Source organism: Rhincodon typus, chromosome 2 (assembly GCF_021869965.1).
Source record: "Rhincodon typus isolate 14 chromosome 2, sRhiTyp1.1, whole genome shotgun sequence".
NCBI lineage: Eukaryota > Metazoa > Chordata > Chondrichthyes > Orectolobiformes > Rhincodontidae > Rhincodon > Rhincodon typus.
The window spans coordinates 95,093,470-95,116,606 of NC_063333.1; positions in this window are offsets into that span (position 1 = coordinate 95,093,470).

Below are 23,137 nucleotides of genomic sequence, written 5' to 3' on the forward strand. Positions count from 1 at the left end.
CACAGCAGGCCAAGCAGCATCAGAGGAGCAGGAAAGCTGGCATTTCGCATCTGGACCCTTCTTCGGAAAATGAAGAGTCTGAAGTAGAGTCCAGACCCGAAACATCAGCTGTCCTGCTCCTCTGATGCTGCTTGGCCTGCTGTGTTCATCCAGCTCTACACCCTGTTATCTCAGATTCTCCAGCATCGGAAGTTCCCACTATCTCATATTGACCAATAACTTGCTTGAGCTTTTTGGCTGAGGTAGCAGAAAGGGTTGATCAAGGCAATGCTGTTGATATGCTGTAGATGGAATTCCAAAAGGCATTTGATAATGCGATGCAGAACTGAGCTGTGAACAAAGCTTTACCTCATGCAATTAGAAGGAAAGTAGCAACATGGATATGAAAATGGAAACAAATGATAGGTTTTTCCAGGATCAAAGTTAAGACCACTTCTCTTCTTGATATTTATATTAAAAAGCTAGACCTCGATGTTCAGGTCACAATTTCAAAATTTGGAAAGATGCAAAACTTGGACGCATTGTGGACTGTGAGGAGGACATTGCCAAACTTGTAAAGAACAGAGACAGGTTTGTGGAATAGGTGCTCGTGTAACAAATGAAATTTGACACAAAGAAGTGTGAAGAGATTCATTTTTGGTAAAAAAAAATGCAGAGATGCTTCAGAGTAAAGAATACAATTTTAAAGGGGTGCATGAGCATAGGGAACGAGGTGTAAAATGCACTAATCGTGACAGCATGGTTAGTAAAGTATATGGCATCCTGAGTCATACAGCATGGAAGCAGACCCTTTAGTCCATCTAGTCCATGCTGAATATAATCTCAAAACTAAACTGGTCCCACCTGCCTGCTCCTGGCCCATATACCTCCAAACCTTTCCTTTTCATGTACTTATCCAAATGCCTTTTAAACTTTGTAATTGTACCCACATCCACCATTTCCTCATGAATTCATTCCACACGCAAACCACCCTCTGTGTAAAAAAATTGCCCCCATGTCTTTTTTAAATCTCTCTCCTTGCACCTTAAAAATGTGCCCCCTAGTCTTGAAATCCCTGAGTTTTATCAATAGGAGCATAGAGTACAAAAGCAAAGGAAGTTATGTTAAACTTGTATGAAACTTGTATGGTTTGGTCTCATCTAGTGTCTTCTAACCAGCTCAAGGCACTACATGTTAGGAAGGATGCAAAAGCATTAGAGAGATTACAGAAAAGTTTCATGGAAACGTTTCCTTAAGTAAAAGTCATAGTAAAAGAAATTGGAGAATCTGGGCTGTTCTCCTTGGAGAAGAGACAGTCAAGAGGAGATATGACAAATGTATTCAAAACCCTGAGGAGTCGGGATGGAATAGGTATGGAGAAAATTTTCCAGTTGGTGGAAGTTCAGTGTTGAGAAACAGTTGGTGCAAATTTAAGGTAACTTGCAAAAGAAGCAATGGCAACATGGGGAAAAATGTTTTCACAAAAAAAATGTTTTCACACAAATGATTAGAATCTGGAATGCATTGCCTGAAAGTATGGCTGAGGCAGTTTAATTTAGACTTTGAAAAGGGAATTGGATCACTACCTGTAAAACCAGGAGCAGACACTCATTACTTCTTCAGAGAGCCAGCACAGACATGACAGACCAAATGGCCTTCTCAGTTGTAACCAAGCTATGATAAAATGTATTGACTACATGATGTGGTGGCATCTAAGGGCTATTTCAAGCATATTTAGATACTTAATCATTCTCCAGTGAAATTGAAAACCATTCAGTTAGTTGCCAGGTAAAAATTACATCCTCTCATCCAACCAATGCAGTACTTTTAAATTTTGCTTTCAGCTGCCAAATTCAAAACCTTGTGAATGTTCAGAGCTGTTGGCCCTTGACCATATTAGTGATTATAAAGTTTTTCATGTTAGAATTATTCTACAGAATAGAAAAAGGCCAGTGGGGCCCAAAGAGCCTATTCTGTGTTTTTACTCCACAAGGGCTCCTCCTACTGTTTTGTAAACATATTTAGGGGAGATTAAATGTTGATTCCTGACATAAATATATTGTTTTCTGTTTAAAAGTTTTTGAAGTTATTATGTTATAGATACTCATTTATGACTTGTAACAACTTACAACAATGAGAAGCTGTCTGATTTGAATTATAGTTTTGCTGTGTCATTCTCGAAGCAGACAAATTGTACCTCTACACTCGTACACAAATTTATGCTATAGGTGGGCCTCCAAACAGCTTTCACACTCTTGGTGGCTTTGCAAATTTAAAATGCAAATTTGTACTCCTATCCAAAAATACTGCTGCTTCTATTTCCAGCTTGGTTAATTTTAACTGACTGGGTTCTTTGGTTGAGAGCTTCTTGTTCGTTCTATCAATGAATTTGAGAGATTAATCTACCAGCAGCAGCATTATTGTGACACTGAGTAGTGAAAATCTATAACAATGCAATACAAAACTGCAGGAACAGGAGACAAATATATCTGCAACAAGATTAAATCCTCACTTGACTATATTCATTTGATGAAACACCTAAGATAAACGGACCAATAGTCATGGAGAAAAAATACTCTACATTTCTTTCTTGAAGGTGACCAAGTCAACTTGGGATCAGCACTTTTAAATCAAATAACTTGCATCCAGTCATGTTAAGTATCCTACAAAGTAGTTCGTTCGTGTCTAGGCAACAAGGATATCATTTGTGCGTAAGCAGTGCAATGTCATTGCATCAGCACAGCACACAGTAATTTTTTGAATGCACTGACCTTGAAAACTCATGATGCCTGGATCTTAGTGATGTAGAACAAAAGATTTATGGAAAAGGAGATAAGTTGAATTTTGTAACTTAAAAGTAAATATGGAAAGAGCACATCATTAAAAACAAATGAAAATGTTTGCCCAGGAGAAATTTTCCAAACAAAGGGGTGATTTTACAGCTTCCTGTGGAATGAGGCAGATGCAATGTGAACTTGCTCCTGACCCCCACTATTTTGGCACAGTAAAGAAAGTGTCATATAGCTAATGATCTCCAAAAGGGAGCTCCATGCCCAATCCTGCATAAGACCATAAGCCCATATGATATAGGAGCAGAATCAGGCCATTCAGCCCATCAAGTCCTCTCCACCATTTGATCATGGCTGATATGTTTCTCAACTCCATTCTCCTGCCTTCTACCTTTAAACCCTGATCATCTTATTCTTCAAGAGCCAATCTATCTCTGTCTTGATGTACTTGGTGATTTGGCCTTCATAGCATTCTGCAGAAATGAGTTTCACAGATTCATCACCCCCTGACTGAAGAAATTCTCCATCATCTCACTCTGAGGCTGTGCCCTCAGGTGCTAGTCTCTCCTATAGTGGAAACATCTTCTCCATGTCTATCCTATCCTATTCCTCTCAGAATTCTGTAAGTTTCAATGAGATCCCCCTCCACCAATCCTTCTAAACTCCATGGAGTACAAACCCAGAGTCCTCAACAACTCCTCATATGACAAGCCCTTCATCCTCAGGATCATTCTTGAATATTGAGGGATGCAAGGGAAGAAATTGCTGGGGCCTTGCGCAAAATCTTTATATCCTCTTTAGACATGGGAAAGGTCCCAGAGGATGGAGATTAGCCAATGTTTTTTCTTTGTTTAAGAAAGGCAGCAGACATAATCTGGGAAATAGGATTTACTCACATTTGGATAAAAATGGCCTTATCAGCAAAAGCCAGCATGGCTTTGTGTGGGGGAGGCCATGTGTCACAAACTTGATTAAAGTTTTTGAGGAAATGACTGATTGAAAAAGCTGATTGATGAAAGTAGGGCAGTGGATGTTGTCTACATGGACTTTAGCAAGATCTTTTACAAGATCCCTCATGGCAGACTGATACAAAAGGTGAAATCACACGGGATCCATGATGAGCTGTTAAGATGGATGCAGAACTAACTTGGTTACAGAAGAAGGGTGAAAGGGTGTTTTTCTAACTGGAGATCTGTGACCAGCGGTGTTCCACGGGGATCAGTGCTGGGTCCCTGTTGTTTGTCATATATATTACATATATAAATGATTTGGAGAAGAATATAGGTGGTCTGATTAGTAAGTTTGTGGATAACATGAAGATTGGGAGAGCTGTGGATGGTGAGGAGGATTTCCAGAGGGTACAACAGGATATAGATAGGCTAGAGACTTTCGCAGAGAAATAGCAGATGGAATTGAAACCAGACAAAAGCAAGGTGATTCAATTTGGAATGTCTAATGTAAGAGGGAAGTATACAGTAAATGGCAGAACTCTTAAAAGCATTAACATACAGAGGGATCTAGGCATACAGATTCACAGTTCCCTGAAAGTGACAACACAAGTGGATAAGGTGATCAAGAAAGCAGATGGCACATTTTCCTTTCTTGGTGTGGGCATATAGTATAAAAATTGGCAAATCATTTTGCAGCTGTATACAACTTTAATGAGGGCACTTTAGGAATATTGCATGCAGTTTTGGTCACCACATTAGCAGAAGGATGTGGAGAAAGTACCGAAAATATTGGCTAGGGTGTTGCCTAGTTTGGAGGGTATTACCTGTGCAGAGAGATTAGACAAACTTGATTTATTTTCGCCTGAACATTGGAGGCTCAGAGGCAAACAGATAGAAATTGACAAAATTATGAAAAACATGGATAGAATGGATAGTTGGAGTCTTTTTCCCAGGGCAGAAATGTCAAATACAAGGGGATTTAGGTTTAAGGTGAAAGGGAGCAAGTTTAAAAGAGATGTGACAGGCAAGTTTTTTTACACAGAAGGTGATAAGTGCCTGGAATATGCTTCAAGAGGAGGTGGCAGAAGCAGATACAGTAGCAACATTTAAGAGGCCTGTTGGCAGACACATGATTAGGCAGGGAATAGAGGGATACAGATCACATAGAGGCAAAAGGTTTCTAGTTTAGAAAGGCATCATGTGTCAGAACAGGATTGGTGGCCCAGAGGGCCTGTCATGTGCTGTACTGTTCTTTGTTCTTTGTAAACCTTCCCCAGACCCCCCTCCAACAGCAGCACATCCTTCTCTAGATTTGGGGTTTGTCAAGAGCCTTATAGAGCCTTAGCAGCACACCCTTGATCTTGTATTCTAGCCTACTTGAAATGAATGCTAACATTGCATTTGCCTTTCTAACTGCCAAGTGAACCTGCAAACTAATGTTAAGAGAATCCCGAACTAGGACTCCCAATTCCCTTTTGTGCTTCAGATTTCCGTGGAAAGGCTCAGGAATTTAACTTTAGGCACAGTAATTAAGGGGACAACTATGAGAAGGGAGGGCAATGAGCGCAGGGAGGGTGTTGTACACAAATGCACACAATAAATGAAACGTGGTAAATGAGCTAGTAATGCAGGTTGAAATTGGTGAGTATAATGTTGTGGGTATCACAGAGTATTGGCTGCAAAAGGATCAGGGCTGGGTACTAAATATCCAAGGATACATGCCCTATCAAAAGGACATGCAGATGGGCAGAGGGGGCAGCTTTGCCTTGCTAGTAAGAAATGAAATTAAGTTGATAACAAGAAGTGATATAGAGTCAGAAGGCATAGAATCTTTGTGGGTAGAATTGAGGAACTGCAAAGGAGAGAAGACCCTGTTGAGAGTTGTGTACAGGCCTCCAAGTAGCAGTCAGGATGTGGGGAAGAAAATAAATCAGGAGATAGAAAAGGCTCGATCATAATCACGGGAGACATCAATAGGCAGGTGGACTGGGAAAATCAGGTTGGTAGCTGGTCCCTAGAAAAAGAATTTGTGGAATGTCTACGAGATGGATTTTTGGAGCAGCTTGTGGTAGACCCACTAAGGAACAGGTAATTCTGGATTTGGTGATATGTAATGAGGCAGATTTGATTAGGGAGGTTTAGGTGAAGGAACCCCTTGGGGGCAGTGGTCATAATAGTTTGAGAGGGAGACGCTGGAATCAGATGTAACAGTATTGCAAACGAGTAAAGGTAATTATAAAGACATGTAGTTGCCACTCTCCTTCAAGTGAAAACAAACCAAGTTTGTCTAATCTCTCCTCATAGCTACAACCCTCTAAATCAGGCAACATCCTGGTAAACCTTTTCTATTCTATTACTTGTTCTGGAAGTTTTAGTAACTCCTACTGAGTTCTCTCCCCTTTACCATTTTCCTTAATTTTCCACGCAACTGAACCCATGACCCCTGCACTCTTTAGTTGAAAGCCCTATCCATAGCCCTCGCTATGCAATTTGCCAGGATTCTGGTCCCAGCATGATTCTGGTGGAGCCTGTCCCATTGGAACGGCTCTCTCCTTCCCCAGTACTGGTGCCAATGTGCCATGAATTCGAACCCCACAAGAATCTTTGAGCTACGTGTTTATCTCTTTAATATTATTGACTTGTGCCAATTAGTTCATAGATCAGGTAGTATTCAGGGAGATTGTTACCTTTTTGGTTCTGCTTTTTAAGCTCATATTCCCTCAGTAGAATCTCTTTACTCTGTTTACCTATATTTGGCACCTACATAGATGACAGCAACTGGATCTTTTCCCTCCCACTCCATGTCCCTCTGCAGCCCGGATGAGGTATCCTGAACCCAGGGCACCAGGCAGGCAACACAATCTTCAGACTCTCAATCCTGGCTTTAGTAAACAGTGTCTGTTCTCCTGATTGTACTATCCCTGATTACAACTGCATTTCTCTTTTCTCCCCTCCCTTCTTGAATGACTCCCTGGACCACAGTGCTATGGTCAGTTTGCTCATCCTCCCTACAACCCCCACATCTGGGCTGGAACACCCAGGTGGTACAGGGTTAGGCTGTTGACCAGAAGTTGGTGACGGCCACCGATTTTAAGGCATGCTGACGTTAGTTTCACAAGCCTTCCATGTTTGGTGATAATGCACTTTGAGGCAGGCAGCTTCCACAGCAGGAACTAAAGCAATGAAGCAACAACAGGTGAGAGTATCTTTTTTCCATTTTGTGAATTGTTGTGGCAGCAGTTTCTCATTTACACCATTTGCACACCTGAGAACACCTGTCTCATTCCCATTAGGTTCAATAATATCTTCCTGTTCATCCTCAGACACATCCTGAAACTTGTCATCAACAAATGTGGTTCACTCCATTAGATCTCCAAAGAAATCCCTTTCTCTTGTACATGCTTTACTTTAATTGTAATGTATCTCAGGCTGTGTACGTTTAGTTATCAACAGGGCTATGAGACATCTCTTCAGTGGCCATCCCTTGTCTCTAGGTTGCCATGCTGCCAATGGCTGTGGCAGACAGAACATCTGTGGCATCTGGGAGTGCATTAAAATGTAAAAACTTTGACTAATCCCAGGATAGTGGGCACACAGCTAAATGTCCCTTGATGTTGGTGACACACAGGTTGGACATTGATGGAATGAAAAATATTACAATTCATTGATTCTCCAACAAAAGTTTGATATCTACATACTTGTAACCTATCAACCTTAAACTTTGGGAATCCAGCATGAAGCCTTTGAATCTTTAACCTAACATCATTGGAAGTCAAAAAGATTAAGTAATTTGATTACCTGCATCTATGATTACCTTTCTGTAAAAATAGTGAGCTGTAATTTGAGATATGCCAATAAGAACTGTGGCTGATTCCTGGAATGACACCAATACATAAACGTTCAAGGCCACAGTGAACTTGAAGTGACATTAGATGGTCATGAATGCCACTTCAAATTACATCCCCAGCCAGTAATTCACAAAAGATGGTCTCTGTCTCCCATGAGAATCACAGCCTGTAAAGACACCTGCATTTTGAGAACTGAAGTTAATTCATCCTTGCTTATAGATCTCCGAGCAGAATAGTGACCTCTCCTACCATGGACTGACTGCTATTGTTGTCTGCCAGTGAAGTGCATGCTAACTCTGTCAACTTACTTAAATATTGCCCAGCATTGCTGGTTTGATGGGCAATTTTCTGCTCAGATATGCAATTAGTATGCAATGCCAATTATCTTGATCTGTACATTAATACCTGGAACCAAAAAAATGACCATGAAATTTTTAGCAGATGCCATTCACTCTCTCAGCTATCATTACTATCATTACTCAAAGCCTGATATGCATGTATTATAAAACAGAATTTTCCTCTGATATACTTTGACTCTAGTAAGGGTTTTACTACCAAAGGGATACACAATGCCATGACATCATCTAATGTGATACAGAAAACCAAATCCATCAGAAGCCTCATTTTAGGTGCCTGTTTAAATCTGTTGAAGCTGTAATGCAGCAAGTAAGTCATAGAATCATACAGCAGGGAAACAGGCCCTTCAGTCCAACATGTCTATGCCGACAAAGTTTCCCAAACTAAACTAGTAGCCTTTGCCTGCTTTTGGCCCATATATCTCTAAACCTTTCCTATTCATGTACCTGTCCAAATGTCTTTTCAATGTCGTAACTGTTCCTCTTCCTTTGGCAGTTCATTCCACATACAAACCACACTCTGTGTGAAAATGTTGGCCCTCAGGTCCCTTTTAAATTTTTCTCCACTCACCTTAAAATATGCCCCCTAGTTTTGAACTCTGCTACACTAGGGAAACCTTTGCTATTCACCTTATTTATGCCCCTCATGATTTTATAAACCTCTATAAGGTCACCTTCAACCTCCCGCAATCTAGAGTCTCCAGCATCATTGTTAATTGTATAAAATAAGATGGTGTAATGGAAAAAGATAGTTCTTTCTATAAACTGAATGAAACAATGATTGAGACATTGTGAATGGGCATCTGATTCCATTACATTGTTGAGGGACCACACGAAGGAGAGAGTGTGTAACAGGAAAGCCAGCTAAAAGCGAAATGAGGGGATAGCTCAAAGCCCAATAGTTTAAACATTGAAATATAATACAAAGTTACTTCACCCCACAGTCCTATAGTATCAAATAGTTCTAGAAGAAGCATTAAGTAGGCTGTAGCTCATTAATTATGGGACACTGGCAAAAGTATATTTAAGGGCCTAATGCCTTTTTGCCTCATGCCTGTGATACTTACAAAAACAATGCTACAAATTTAGAAGAAGTACAATGCCTATGTAGATATATTTCAGGCCATCTCACTGCCAAATTACTAGGTTTATTATCAATTGTGCACCTGGAAAATAGGTGCAATGTATATCAATTTGTATTAAAAGGACATAAGGAGGCTACAAAAAGGATATAGATAGGTTAACTAAATGGAAAAGATTTGGCTAATGGAGTATAATGTGGGAAAATATAAAATTGTCTGTTTTAGCTGAAAGTATAAATGAGAAGCACATTATCTAAATGGCGATAGATTACAGAGCTCAGTGCATGAATCACAAAAGACTAGTATGCAGGCACAACAAGTAATTAACTAAAGATACAGTCATTGAATGTTTTCATTTATTACGAGGGTAATTCAATACATAAATAGGGATAAAATGCATCAATTATACAAGGCAATGGTAAAACCACACGTGGATTACTGTATAGAGTATTGGTCACTTTATTTAGGAGAGGATGTGAATGTTGACCAGACTAAGACCTAGAATGGATTGGTTGTCTTATGACGAAAGATTAAACATGTTAGGCTTATGTCTGCTGGAGTTTAGAATAGTAAAGGGCAATTTGATTGAGGCATGTAGGACCCTGAAGGAGTTTGACAGGCTGGATATTGAGAGGATGTTTCTTCTTATGGAAGCATCAAGAACTAGGGGTCACAGTTTAAAAATAAGAGACATCCATTTAAAACACAAGTGAAGTAATATTTTTCTCATAAATGGTTGTGAGAAGCTTTGTGTCTCTCTTTCTGAAAAATGGTGGAAGCAGAGATTTTAGGGCAAAGATTGATAGCTTCTTGATAAGCAAGGTCAGCGGGGGTAGGTGGGAATGTGGAATTCATGTTGATCAACCATAATCAATTTATTAAACTGTAGCGAAGGTCTGAGGAACCAAGTGGCCTGTTCCTGCTCCAAGTTTGGATGTTTGCACCACTTTATAAAGAAAAATCTACACCCCTCTCACCCCTAATTTCTTCTATTTATATGTCAGCCTCCATTACATCATTGAATTACTTTGATATCACATTCAGTACATTAAGCTGCATCAATTATTTCCAGTATAGGCATAAATTAGCCTGAATTTTCTGTTCTTTAATGGAAAAAAAGCCCAGAAAATAGCAAATAAAATGTGTCTGAGACCCTTGTCCCAGATTTGGTGGAACTTCTTTAGAAGGGAGGAATTCATGCATCCATAATAGATACTGGAGAAACAAAATCATGCTAATAAAGTGACAGGAGCCTTACTGTCCAGCCTTCTTTTCCTCAAGGCTTGCCAATTGACTGCTGAGATGTAGGGGGACACATGGGATGCTGGAGATGCCTCTCCATTTTAGATTGAAGATCTGAGGGAGGAAAACATAATGTATTTGAAGTCCATAGGAAGCAGATCTTGCCTTTCATTTACATCCTCCAATCTCTTTTGAGGCTGGAGGTCTTATTACTGTTGTTTTCCAACAACAACAGCGATGGAGTTCCAAGGTCTACAAGCAGGTTATGAGATCTGCATTGTTTATGATTTCCCTGCCTGTGTTTTGCCACACAAAGGCCTGCCAAGTGAGGCAAGCTACAGCTAAATTTATGACTCAGCTCTTCAAATGATATAACTCATCAAACTCCGGCACAGTCAAAGCAGGATTGATATAGGACACTGCAATCACACAGGTTCCATTGAGTATGACCAAAGTGGACAGAAAATGAAAATTATGGCATGTATTGTGCCTTTCATTTGCTCTCCAACCTTCTGTATGCAAACAAACACAAATTTGATAAATTATTCTCAGAATTTTACAATTTGCCTATAAAATATTTATTTTAAAACATAATTTAATTGCTGATGTGAGTATTTCCAGAAAAGCTCAATGAATAATCCTCAAAACATTAAAAATTGTTTTTGAAAGTGTCTGATTTTGAAAATAGGAAATTTATGCTTACTGCTAAAGATGAAGTATTTTACAACTGTAATAATCAAAATGATAGGAAGCATTTTGATTACAATGAACAAACTCAGAAACTAGGATGAAGACACTCACATGGCACCTAATGGCACAATCTTCTAGTGAATTGCTTCTAAACTTACTTTCTTTATATTCTAATTCAAAAATGATATTTTTACTAGCTGATCATCAATTCAAAATGCCTATATTATACTAAAACCATAAAAGAGACCAATTATTTCAGAAATGTATATTCTTCTATATTTTTCCAACTGAATATCAATTCTGATACCAATATGCCCCTGCCTAAACTGAAGTGCTAGTCACAGAATTCATCGAGATGTATCTTTTTTTGAAGTAATTTTATTGATTTTTGCAATTTCCAGGTCACTGGAAAGGTCTCATAAGCTTCACAAATCATTTATATTTCTCTTAAATTACACTGACTGATTTATAACAAATAACATAAAAAGCAAACTTTGTCCATTATGGTATAATATAAGGCCGTGGTCTTTTTTTCACCTTGTGAGGTTTTGAGGGAGATCCTGAATAAAACTATATTTAGGGTTCATGCTATGGTTACATGTAACAGCATTGCTTCATATCTGCTGATTGCGCTTTTTCCAAAATCATGGGCACAATATCCAAGATTCTCCTTGAAATTGTCCCGATCATTTCCATTTAAATCCTTCGTTATGTAACAAAAAACCAAAAGGTCTTGTATCTTCACATAAGAATAATTTAAATCTGTTGTCTCCAATTTAATCAGTATTTGTTTGGTAATAATTTACTTCTCCTTGCGAATGAACCCATGCTACGACAGCTCAGCAGACAGCTGTTCTCTATTATCACATCCAAGTCATTATTCTTAATCTTTAATCATTAGCAATGAAGGTTATTGGCCTGTGGAGGGCATCCTCAACATAGCAAAAACAACCTTCACATATTTGCTGAACCAGCACTCTGTCGTTTCAACTTCTCTAGGCTAGATGCACTGGGCATCAGCCTTTGATTGCCCTGCTAATGCAGCAATGCTCTAATCCAGCACCTGTATTTTCCCAACACTCTCTGCAACTTTGGGGATCTGCTACAGACATAATCAGGACCTACATGTAAATGTGTTTGCTAAACAGAAAACAACACACAATCAGGAACTGACAACTAACGCCACTTGATAAAATCATTACTTCTGCATGGCAAGTGCAGAGTTTTGGAAGTACTGCTGGAGAGCTAAACTTGTAAATGCTATTGGATAGTACAGAGCTGGCTCCGCGCTGTAGTCAATAAAATGTATTGCAAGGTTAACAGAAAATTTCTAATTTTGTCTTTCTTCCTGGAGAACTGTTTCCATCTGCTGACACTCTTCTGAATGAATCGCAGTGAATTCAACAGGAACCAAAATTTTTTACTCACCTACCATAGTTCCAGTGTGAGATTGGTGAACCCGTGGGAAATGATGGAACTGCCTGGTGTTAAGCGTCTTTTGTTTCAAAAATAAATGTTAATTTGCTGTGATAGCACCAGGGCCTCCACCTATACCATTTAAAGCAAATGTTGTTGTGATGAGAGGGAATTAGCGACAAAGATATGTGCATTTATATAGCACCTTTCCCAACCACTGGAGGCTCCAAAGCTCTTGACAGCCAAGGAAGTTCTTTCATAGTGTAGTTACTGTTGTAACAGTGGAAATACAACAATGAATTTGCACCAGCTCCCATGAACAGTAGTGTGATAATGACCTGATGTTAATTGAAGGTCAAATATTGGTCAGGACTTCTGGGATATCTCTGCTGCTTTTATTTGGAACATTGCTTATAGGATCTTTTACATCCACCTGAGCAGGCAGATAGTCTTGTCTTGATATCTCATCTGAAAAACGGTACCATCAGAACTGCAACAATCCCCCAGTGCTTTACTGGAGTGTCAGCCTAAATATTTTTCTGTGTTCAAGTCCTGGAGTAAAATGTGAATCCACAGCCTTCTGATTCAGAGGCAAGAATACTTCCTGCTGAGTGACAAGTGTGGGAGCTCCCTATACCAAGATTTCCTGCATTAGTGGGCTGAATTTAATGCTTTTGTAGCTAAGACAGAGTTGCATTGAGTTTTTGGAGAGTTTGTCACCATGAAACCTGAAGAGTTCTCTCACTACATTACCACCCCTATATCACATCTAATTTCCTACTGCATGCCCTTCCCAGAACAACTGTTCATTCAGCGAATTGCCACTGATACACCAGCAACCCTTGCACCTGTGCCATCTTTAAAACACTGCATTCAGAAACTGCCCTTTGCCCTCACGAACAAAGTTGGAAGATGTCAGAAAAGGGGGAGATGGCACGGAGGTCCTGGTGGATGAGTTGGTACAGAAGAGGGTCAGCCTCTTCCTGGAGGACTGGCAGAGGAGCCTGCATCACCCAAACCTGCCATCCAGGCTGAGGTTTCTGCCTGGGTCTATGCTGTCCCCAGGGTGCAGAGGAACAGCCAACAGTTCTGTAAAAAATGTCCATGCCCTTCTCTGCTCCACTAGGGTAATTGCCACACACTTATCTCTACCACCTCACATGCACTCTGTCTCTGCCACCAACACTCTTGCTGTACCGCACTCTCACTATTACCTCCATGGCTTGCTCTCACCCTACAGCCACTCACCTTGCATTGCCTCTGTGCCACCTCCTCAGTCTCTCAGAATACCTCACCACCTTCCCCTAAATGGATCAGTGCTAACAGCCATGTCACACACTGTCAGCTCACTCATTGCTCTCTGTTTGTCTCACTACAGGAAAAGACAGCCCATAACAGGGCAGAGGGCTTTCTGACAGGGGAGGGTCCCTGATGTCTGCTTCCTCATCAGCCAGAGGACAGAATTTTGGCCTTTGCTGGAGAGGACTGGGACCACACTTGCGGCGATGTGGAAATATCAATGCCCGTCCAAATGAGTAAGTACAACTCTTCACTCCACTATAACTGTCACATGAAACACACTGTCAATCATTAGACATCACATCTAACCACACAGCAACTTCTCTCTTTTGTCTCACAGGTTCTACAATCCTGCTCTTGACATCTGTAGAGGAATGCTGTACAGAAGCCCATGCTCAACCTCTGAGGATACAAGTTTCAAAGCCTCAGAGGAAGCATCAGCAAGGCTTTATCCTAAACCTCCCAACTTCCCAGATACTGACACCTCAGGGCGAACAATCTGGGGTGTACCTCATTGAGACAGCTTCAGAACACTACCTGAGACCAAGCACCTTCTCAAGCCGAGCAGCAGTGGCAGACAGGCATGTGAGATGCAAGGGCTGCTTTTACCCAGGAGCTGTGTCATGCAGCAAATCAAGTGACTGTCTGACTGCCTCGGTGCTGCCACTGGGACACAGGTCCAGTATCCTCCGGAACTTCTGGAGAGGTGCACACAACTACGCACCCATGCCCCAGCTACTGATCCCCAGAACCAAAGGCATGGTGACAGGGGCATGGGAATCCTTGACCCCAGTCCAGGTGCCATCTCCTCATAAGGAGACAGGACAATGTCAGGAGGCATCCAGCTGGAGGAAGAACAATACGCATGCCCTTCAGCAGTTCACATGCAGGACACTGTAGAGGTGTCCAAGTCCTCCACCCCTTGGTTGTTCAAGTCAAGGAAGGTCAATGGGCCTCTGGCAAAGAAGACCCTGGGCATGGCTGACTTGTCTAGACACAAACACCATTGGGGTCACCCTGCCAAACCTCTAGGTCCAATGGCCTCTACATCAGAGTGGTCTCACTCCAACCCAGCTGCAGACCCAGGATATGCACCTTAGCACAATGGGAGGAAGAGAAAAAAGAAAACATATTGAAGGCACTTAGATAGCACAGGCAAAGAAGGATATGTGGTTAACCAGATTTTTGACATATGTGCTGTCGACTTTAACTTGCATGCATCCACTTCTGAGCATCTCTTTGTGGGCACTCAACGTGTTGTCACATCATCAGTCAGCAGTTGACGGATTCTTCAAGAAATTTCTTGCATTATGGTTTATGCTGAGAGCCTACCACATCAATTATAATCAAGGTGCACATGCAAACCCCTGGCATTGAGTGTTGCTGACACCTTTGATCCTCCTGGACAAAGATTCTGAATGTTTGGATCACTCTGTGCCCAAATGTGTAGCTGCCAAACAATTTTCTAGGGAGGTGCCACTTACAGAGAGAGTAAATGCAGTCAAATGGCCAGGGAGTATGCAGCCTACAGGCCTGTGTGCCAGACCTGTTGGGGATGGTGACCTAATTCTAACCTTAACCCTAACCATACAGACCTGTGTACAAGATCTTTCTGACGTTGGTGGCCTAAACCTAACCCTAAACCTCATCCTAACCTTAACCCTGACCCTAACTCTGACCCTAAACCTAACCCTGACCCTAACCCTAACCCTGACCCTAATCCTACAAGCCTATTTGCAAGACCATTCAGGGGGTGGTATCCAAACACTAACTCTAAAACTAACCGTAGCCCAAACCCTAACCCCAACCCTAACTCTAATCTTACAGGCCTGTGTGCAAGTCCTTTCAGGTGATATGATTTGATTTGATTTCTTTATTGTCACATGTACCTAAGTACTGTGAAAAGCTTTGTTTACGAGCAATACAGCCAGATCACAGAAAGAAAGGACATACAGATCATAGGGTGAAAAAAAACTTAGACAGAGGCATACAGGTTACATCGCACAGGGCGTGCGGAAAGCAAGATCAACATTAGCGAGATCAGCATTATTTGAAGTCAGAGATTTCATTCATCACTATAACAATGGCCAGGAAGAAGCTGTTGCTGAACCTGCTTGTGTGCGTGTTCAGGCTTCTGTATCTTCTGCCTGACGGTAGAGTTTGTAGGAGGTCATTACCGGGATGAGGTGGGTCTTTGATGATTTTGGCAGCCTTTCTGCAGCAATAAGACGTGTAAGTGGAGTCCATGGATGTAAGGTTGGCTTCTGTGATGATCTGGCTGTGCACACCACCTTCTGTAGTTTCTTACAGCCCTGGGCAGAGTAGTTGCTACACCAGGCTGTTATGCACCCAGACAATATGCTTTCAATGGTGCATCTGTAGAAGTTGGTAAGGGACCTTATGGACATGCCACATTTCCTGAGCCACCTGAGGAAGAAGGGGCGTTGTTGTGCTTTCTTATCCATCACATCTATGTGGGAAGTCCAGGACAGGTTGTCGGTTAATGTCACTCCTAGGAACTTGATGCTGTCCACCCTCTCAGCCTCAGTTCCATTGATGTAGCTGGGGTTGTGTTCTCCTTCCTTTCCAAAGTCAATGATCAGTTCTTTAGTTTTGCCAATGTTAAGAGAGAGGTTGTTTTCATTGCACCATGTCACAAAGCCCTCAATCTCCCTTCTGTATTTTGACTTGTTAGATATCCATCCCCCTATAACTGTGGTGTCATCAGCAAACTTGTAGATGGGGTTCATTTGGAATTTGACAACACAGTTGTGGGTGTACAGGGTGTACAATAGGGGGCTGAGGGCGCATCCTTGGGGTCTCCAGTGTTGAGTGTTATTTTGGAGGAGGTGCAGTTGTCTATCTTCGCTGATTGCAGTCTGTGAGTCAGCAAGCTCAGGTTCCAGTTACAAAGGGCAGAGCCAAGATCAAGGACTTGGAGATTGAGATCAGTCTGAAGGGGATAATGGTGTCAAATGCGGAATTGTAATTGATGAGAAGGAGTCTGACAAAGGCATCTTTGTCTGACCTAACCCTGCCCCTAATGTTGACCCCAACTCTAATCCTGACACTAACCCTGACCCTAATGCTGACCCCAACTCTAATCCTGACCCTAACCCTGACCCTAATGCTGAGCCCAACTCTAATCCTGACCCTAACTCTGACCCTATACCAAACACTTACACAAACCCTGATCCTGACTTTAACCCCAACCCTGATACTAAACCTAACCCTAAACCTAACCCTAATCCTAACCCTGACCCTAACCTTAACCCTAAGGCTAAACCTAATCCTAACGCTAAACCTAACCCAGATTCTAAACCTGGTCTTAACACTGACCCTTAACCTAACCCTAGCCCTAACTCTAACTTTAACCCTAATGCTGACCCTGACCATAACCTTAACCCTAACCTTGATCTTGACCCTGATTCTAACCCTAACCCTGACTCTGACCCTAACCCTATCCCTAACGCTAACCCTGAGCTCAAACCTGACCCTGACCCTAACCCTAACCCTGACCCTAACCTTAACCCTAAGGCTAAACCTAATCGTAACCCTAAACCTAACCCAGATTCTAAACCTGTTCTTAACCCTGATCCTTAAACTAACCCTAGCCCTAACTCTAACTTTAACCCTAACCTTGAACTTAACCATAACCTTAACCCTAACCTTGATCTTGACCCTGACACTAACCCTAACCCTGACCCTGAACCTAACCCTATCCCTAACCCTAACCCTGAGCTCAACCCTGACCCTAACCTAACCCTAACCCTGAGACCAACCCTGAGCCCAACCCTGAGCCTAAACCTAACCCTAACCCTAACCCTGAGCCCAACCCTGAGCCCAACCCTGAGCCTAGCCCTAACCCTAACCCTAACCCTAACCTTAACCCAATGTGTGTCTCTTCAAAAGCCTTGAGAACAATGTTTGCTGCAGCCCCCTCCCTCACAGGTTGGATAATTTACTTCACCCATTCTGAGTGTGCTCGCAGCCGTTTTCTCCCCATTGCATATTTCCAATTTCCAGCAAGATTGAAGGTGACAGCAAGTGCTCCTCTTCAAGCAGTTCCCAGTCTTAGCCGAACCATGTTGCTGTGCCCACAGCTATCTATATCCTGTTTCTAGTGGCTCATCCCATCAACGCATGAGACTCTGCTTACACAAGTCCCAACCCAACTCGATATCTAGCTTTTTTGCTGAGCCTGGTAAAATGGGAGGATGAATATTACTGAGGTGAGTTGTGGTGTTAACAAGGCACTTAACAAGAAGGAATCCCTGTCAATTGGCATCTCATGGTTCTGAAAAGGGTCATTAGATTCAACATTAACTCCGTTTTCACTCCATAGATGCTGCCAAACCTGCTGAGTTTGTCCAGTAATTTCTGTTTTTGTGTGTTTCAGAATTTTATCATGCTACTCGTGAAAAGCATAAGAGAAATTCTATTGTTCCCTGGTATTGAGAATTCCAAAGACTACCAGACCTTTAAGAGAAAAAGCTCCTCTTCCCATCATTCTTAAATGAAAGGCATCTCATTTTTGGAACTGTCTTTTAGTTGTAAATTCCCACACAAGGGAGACCATCCTCTCAGCATCTACTTGTTATAACCCTCTAGAATCTTATATGTTTCAACAAAGTCACTTTTAATTTTTCTAAACTCCAAACAGTATAGTTCCAACCTTCTACTCCTCTCCAAATAAGACATCCCCTACATCCCAGGAATCAACTTAATAAACCTTCCTTGATTTCCTTTCAATGCAAGTATATCCCTCCTCGAAAAGGAAACCAAAAATAAACATTGTACTCTTGCTATAGCTTCACAAATTCCCTTATGGTTGTAATAAGACTTCCCTTCTTTGTGACCCAAAGACCAACATTTTATTTGCCTTTCTAGTTACTTGCTGCACCTGCTAACATTTTGTAATTCATTTTCCAATCCATATCAGTCATTGTAAATCTTATGACCTAATTTTATGCCATTTACCCATGGTATTTGTTGTGCAGATGCATCCATTCGAAATGGAGTTGAAATCAAAGCTCATTTCAGATAGAGCTTTTACAACCTGTAACGATATGGCTTTCAACAACGACTTATATTTATATAGTGCTAACATAGTAAAATGCCTTACGATATTTCACAGAAGTTTTAGCAAATAATATTTGGCAGCAAGCCACATTAGCAGATATAGGACAAGTGACCTTAAGTGTGGTCAAAGCCACTTGTTTGAAGTCGCACATTAAACAAGGAGAGAGAGGTGAAAGGGGGAAATTCTAGAGTTTAGGACCTAAAAAGTTGGAGGACAGTTGTCAAAAATAGAGTGATGAAAATTGGGGATGCACATAAGTCCAAAGATGGAATAAGTCAGTTATCACAGCTGGAGGAAGTTATAGAGGTAGGGAAGAGCCAGGCCCTGGAGTGTCGCAAACAGGAGAGTTTTTAAAGTTGAGACTTTGCTGGACTGGCACAAAATGTAACTGAACAACCACAGGAGTGATGGGTGAACTGAACTTGATACAAATTAGGACACAGGCAGCAGAAGTCTGGCTGGGCTCATGTTTATGGAGGGCAAGGTCCTCAGAAGCCCACTGAAATAATAGTCTTTAGTTACAAGACATCTATAAGGGCTTCAACAGCATATGAGCTGAAGCAGTGTGAAACTAAGAGATGTTACACTGGTAGATACAGCCCTTGTAATGGAGAAGGTATGTGGTTGAAATCTCAGCTCAGTGTCACACTGGATGACAAGGTGTTAGAACAGTCTTATTCAGCCTTAGATGGTCAGATGGGAGAGATATAGTCAGGGGCTAGGAAGTTGAGTTTGTTGCGGAGAGTTGCAACGACAGTGGATTTAATTTTATCAATCTATAATTCAAAAAATAATTTCCTGCTCATCCAATACTAAATTGGGCAAACAATGTGACAAATCAGAGGAAACACGAGTGCTATTGGGAAAAGGTGGGGTCATGTGAAACCACAATATTGTACTTTCAGATAATATCAGTGAAGGATAGTTTCCAGATGAGAAAGAGGATTGGATCAATAAAAGTTCTTGAGTGTTGAAGAATGTTAGTTCTGCTTTCTCACCATAGATGCTGCCAGGTCTGCTGAGTTTTACCAGCAATTTCTGTTTTTGGCTTTAGTTCACTATGGTGTCATTGTCAGTAAATATATTTCATATTCCTAAATTTTAAGACACAAACTCTATTCAATGTATACAGTTTTATTATTAATTTTGCTTTTAAAAATTAACCATAATGTGCTGCAAAAATGGCCACTGTCGGTCAGCTGATCTGACTTGTGTACACAATAACCAATTCATGTGTCTGGACAGCCATTAAAATGTAAAAGTAATTCAATATATGAGATTACAGAATATACAGCTTCTATTATCTGGATGTTTACTGAAAACTAAATTTAGTGCAGGTCACCCCAGACCTAGCATCTGCAAACTCAAAACGTAATAAGGAGAGTTATGAAGAAGCCAATTTATCACAAGTAAGAACTTCCACCAGTTGTCCTTCTTTGTATAGCAATGGCCTCTAGTTTCAAATCATTTGTGTAGGCAATGGAAGTAATAATTATATGATCATATAATTGAAAATAGCTTCATATAACAGATCTTATTCTTCCAAGGATCAGTTTAAGCACATGATAACCTAAATGCACACATCAACTTTAGAATGCATCTTTTATTGTTTATATGTGTGTGTTTGAGGGAGTGAGTGTTTCATCGTGTTTACATTCCAGATGTCGTGTGAATAAATGTTTATCTTTTCTTCAGATTTAAATTCGGAAGAATGACTGTTCTGTGCCAAAGTCGCACCATCCAAAAGGGTTAAAAAAATATACACCAATGGCAAACAACTGAGAGGTAAGGGAACAAGAAAATTGTAATATCACCATCACATTGCAAAGGTTTCCTCAGCTGAGAATTCCCCACTACTGTGGTTGACAGTTCCCTCAGCCGTGTCTGGCCTATCTCCAACACTTCTGCCCTCAACCCTTCTCTTCCTTCCCACAACGGCAGTAGGGGACCCCTTGTCCTCACTTTCCATCACACCAGCATCCACATCCAAAGGATCATAAGTGGCCATTTCCACCACCTCCAGCGGGATGCAACCACCAGATACATATCACGCTCCCCAGCATTGCACAGGGACCATTCCCTCCATGACACCCTGGTCCATTCCTATTCCACTCTCAACACCTCCCCATGCAATTGCAGAAGGTGTAACACTTGCCAGTTTACTTCTCTTTCCTCACTATCCTAGGCCCCAGATACAGCTACTAGGTGAAACATGGTTTACCTGCACTTCAATCAATTTACTCTACTGTATTCACTGCTAACAATGCAGTCCCTTTACACTGGGGAGAAAAAACACAGATTGGGTGACCACTTTGTGGAACACCTACACTCTGTCCTTAACAATGATCCTAAGCTTCCAGTTGCCTGTCACTTCAACACATGACTGTGTTCCCAGACTAACATTTCCATTTTAAGTTGTGCAGTGCTCCAGGATAAGCACCATGCAAGCTGGAGGAACAACACCTTACAGTTTTCAGGATTCAACATTGAGTTTAACAAGTTCAGAAAGGGCACGCCTCCCTCTGTGTTCATCACCCAGATTAACATCCCCATGTCCTGTATGGGTTGCTCCGAGCACAACTAAGCCATCTTCAACCATTCACGTTTCCATTATCGCCTATTCAGCATTAACATCTTCCCTAGTTTATTAGCAGCAATCTATTCTTCTATTTCCTTATTTCCCCCCCTCTCTCTCTCTCTCTCTCACTGGTCACCATTTCACATCCATCTCACTCCTTTAGCCCCACCCCAAACCCAAAACCCCATCATCAACATAAATACCATCTTTTCTTAAGTGCTTGCAGTTCCAACAAAGATCAATGAACTTGAAACACTAACTCTGTTTTTCTCTCCACAAATGCTGCCAGACTTGCTGGGTTTCTCCAGCACATCCTGCTTTTGTTTCAGTGACCCACACTACTTGTCCTCATTATACTGTATCTTCAGTGGTCAAAGAAGACTCTACCTTAGGCAGGGAGATATCCATCACTTTCTCGTAACTATGGCCTTTCAACCCTTATAGGTATTTGAACTCTTTACAATCCTCCAATTCTAGTTATTTTGCCCGTTTCTGTGCTGTAACTACCCTTGGAGTTTGTCAAGGACAGTGTAGGGGAGCCTTTGCTCAATATTCAGCTTTTGTTGCACCTACCCTTGGAGAGAATGGTTGGACAGGAGTTTCTCTGGGTAATTAGAGAGGCACAGCAGAAATGTATCCCAAGAAAGAAGAAATACGTTAAAGGAGAACAAGAGAAGTCAGGAACAACATAAAAGCAAAAGAAAAAAACATACAATGTGGTGAAGATGGTTGGCAGCCAGATGATTGGGAAACTTTTAAAAACCAGCAGAGGACAACTAAAAGAACAGTAAGGTTGGGGAAAGGCGAAAATGAGGGTAAGCTAGCTATTAATGTATAAGAAGAATGCAAGAGCATTTTTAGATGTATAACGGGTAAGTGAGAGCTAAGAGTCAACATTGCACTGCTAGAAAATGCGGTTGGAGAAGTAGTAATGGCATCGGTACTTTGCATCAATTTTCATGGTGGAAGACAGCATTGGCATACTAGAATGTCAAGAGAGTCAGGGGCAGAGGTTAATGTAGCGTCTATCACAAAGGAGAAGGTTCTAGGGAAGCTCAAAGGTCTGAAGGTGAATAAATCACCTGGATTGGGCCTACATCCCAGGGTTCTGAAGGAGATGGCTGAGGAGATTGTAGAGGTATTGGTGGTGATCTTTCAGGAATCACTGAAGTCAGGGAGTGTCCCAGAGTACTGGAAATTGGTTAATGTAACACCACTGTTTAAGACGGGAAGGCGGCAGAAGACAGGAAACTATAGGCCAGTTAGTCTGACCTCAGTCATTGGTAAGATTTTAGAATCCATTATTAAGGATGAGAATGCAGAGTACTTGGGAGTGCATGGTAAAGTTGGGCTGACTCAGTCCAGTTTCATCAAGGGGAGATCATGCCTGACAAATCTGTTAGAATTGTTTGAGGAGGTAATGACCAAGTTAAACAAAGGAGAGCCAGTCGACATGATCTATTTGGATTTCCAAAGGCCTTCGACTAGGTGCCACCCAGGAGGCTGCTAAATTAGATAAGAGCACATGGCATGAGGAGCAATGTCTGGCATGGATTGTGAATTGGCTGACTAGCAGAAAGCAGAGACTGGGGATAAAGGGGACTTTTCCAGGATGGCAGCAGGTGACTAGTAGAGTTCCAGAGGGATCAGTGTTGGGACCACAACTTTTCACATTATGTAGGAGGTGGTGTCAATGGGCTCCACAGCAGTGATGGTGTCTTCAGAGGCAGTGTGGCTACAGAGTCAGTTGGTCGGACATTGAAGCCTGGAGTGGGACTCTCGCTTCGGTGTGGAGAGGGCCCCTGGCTGTGACATGCCGTGGGCT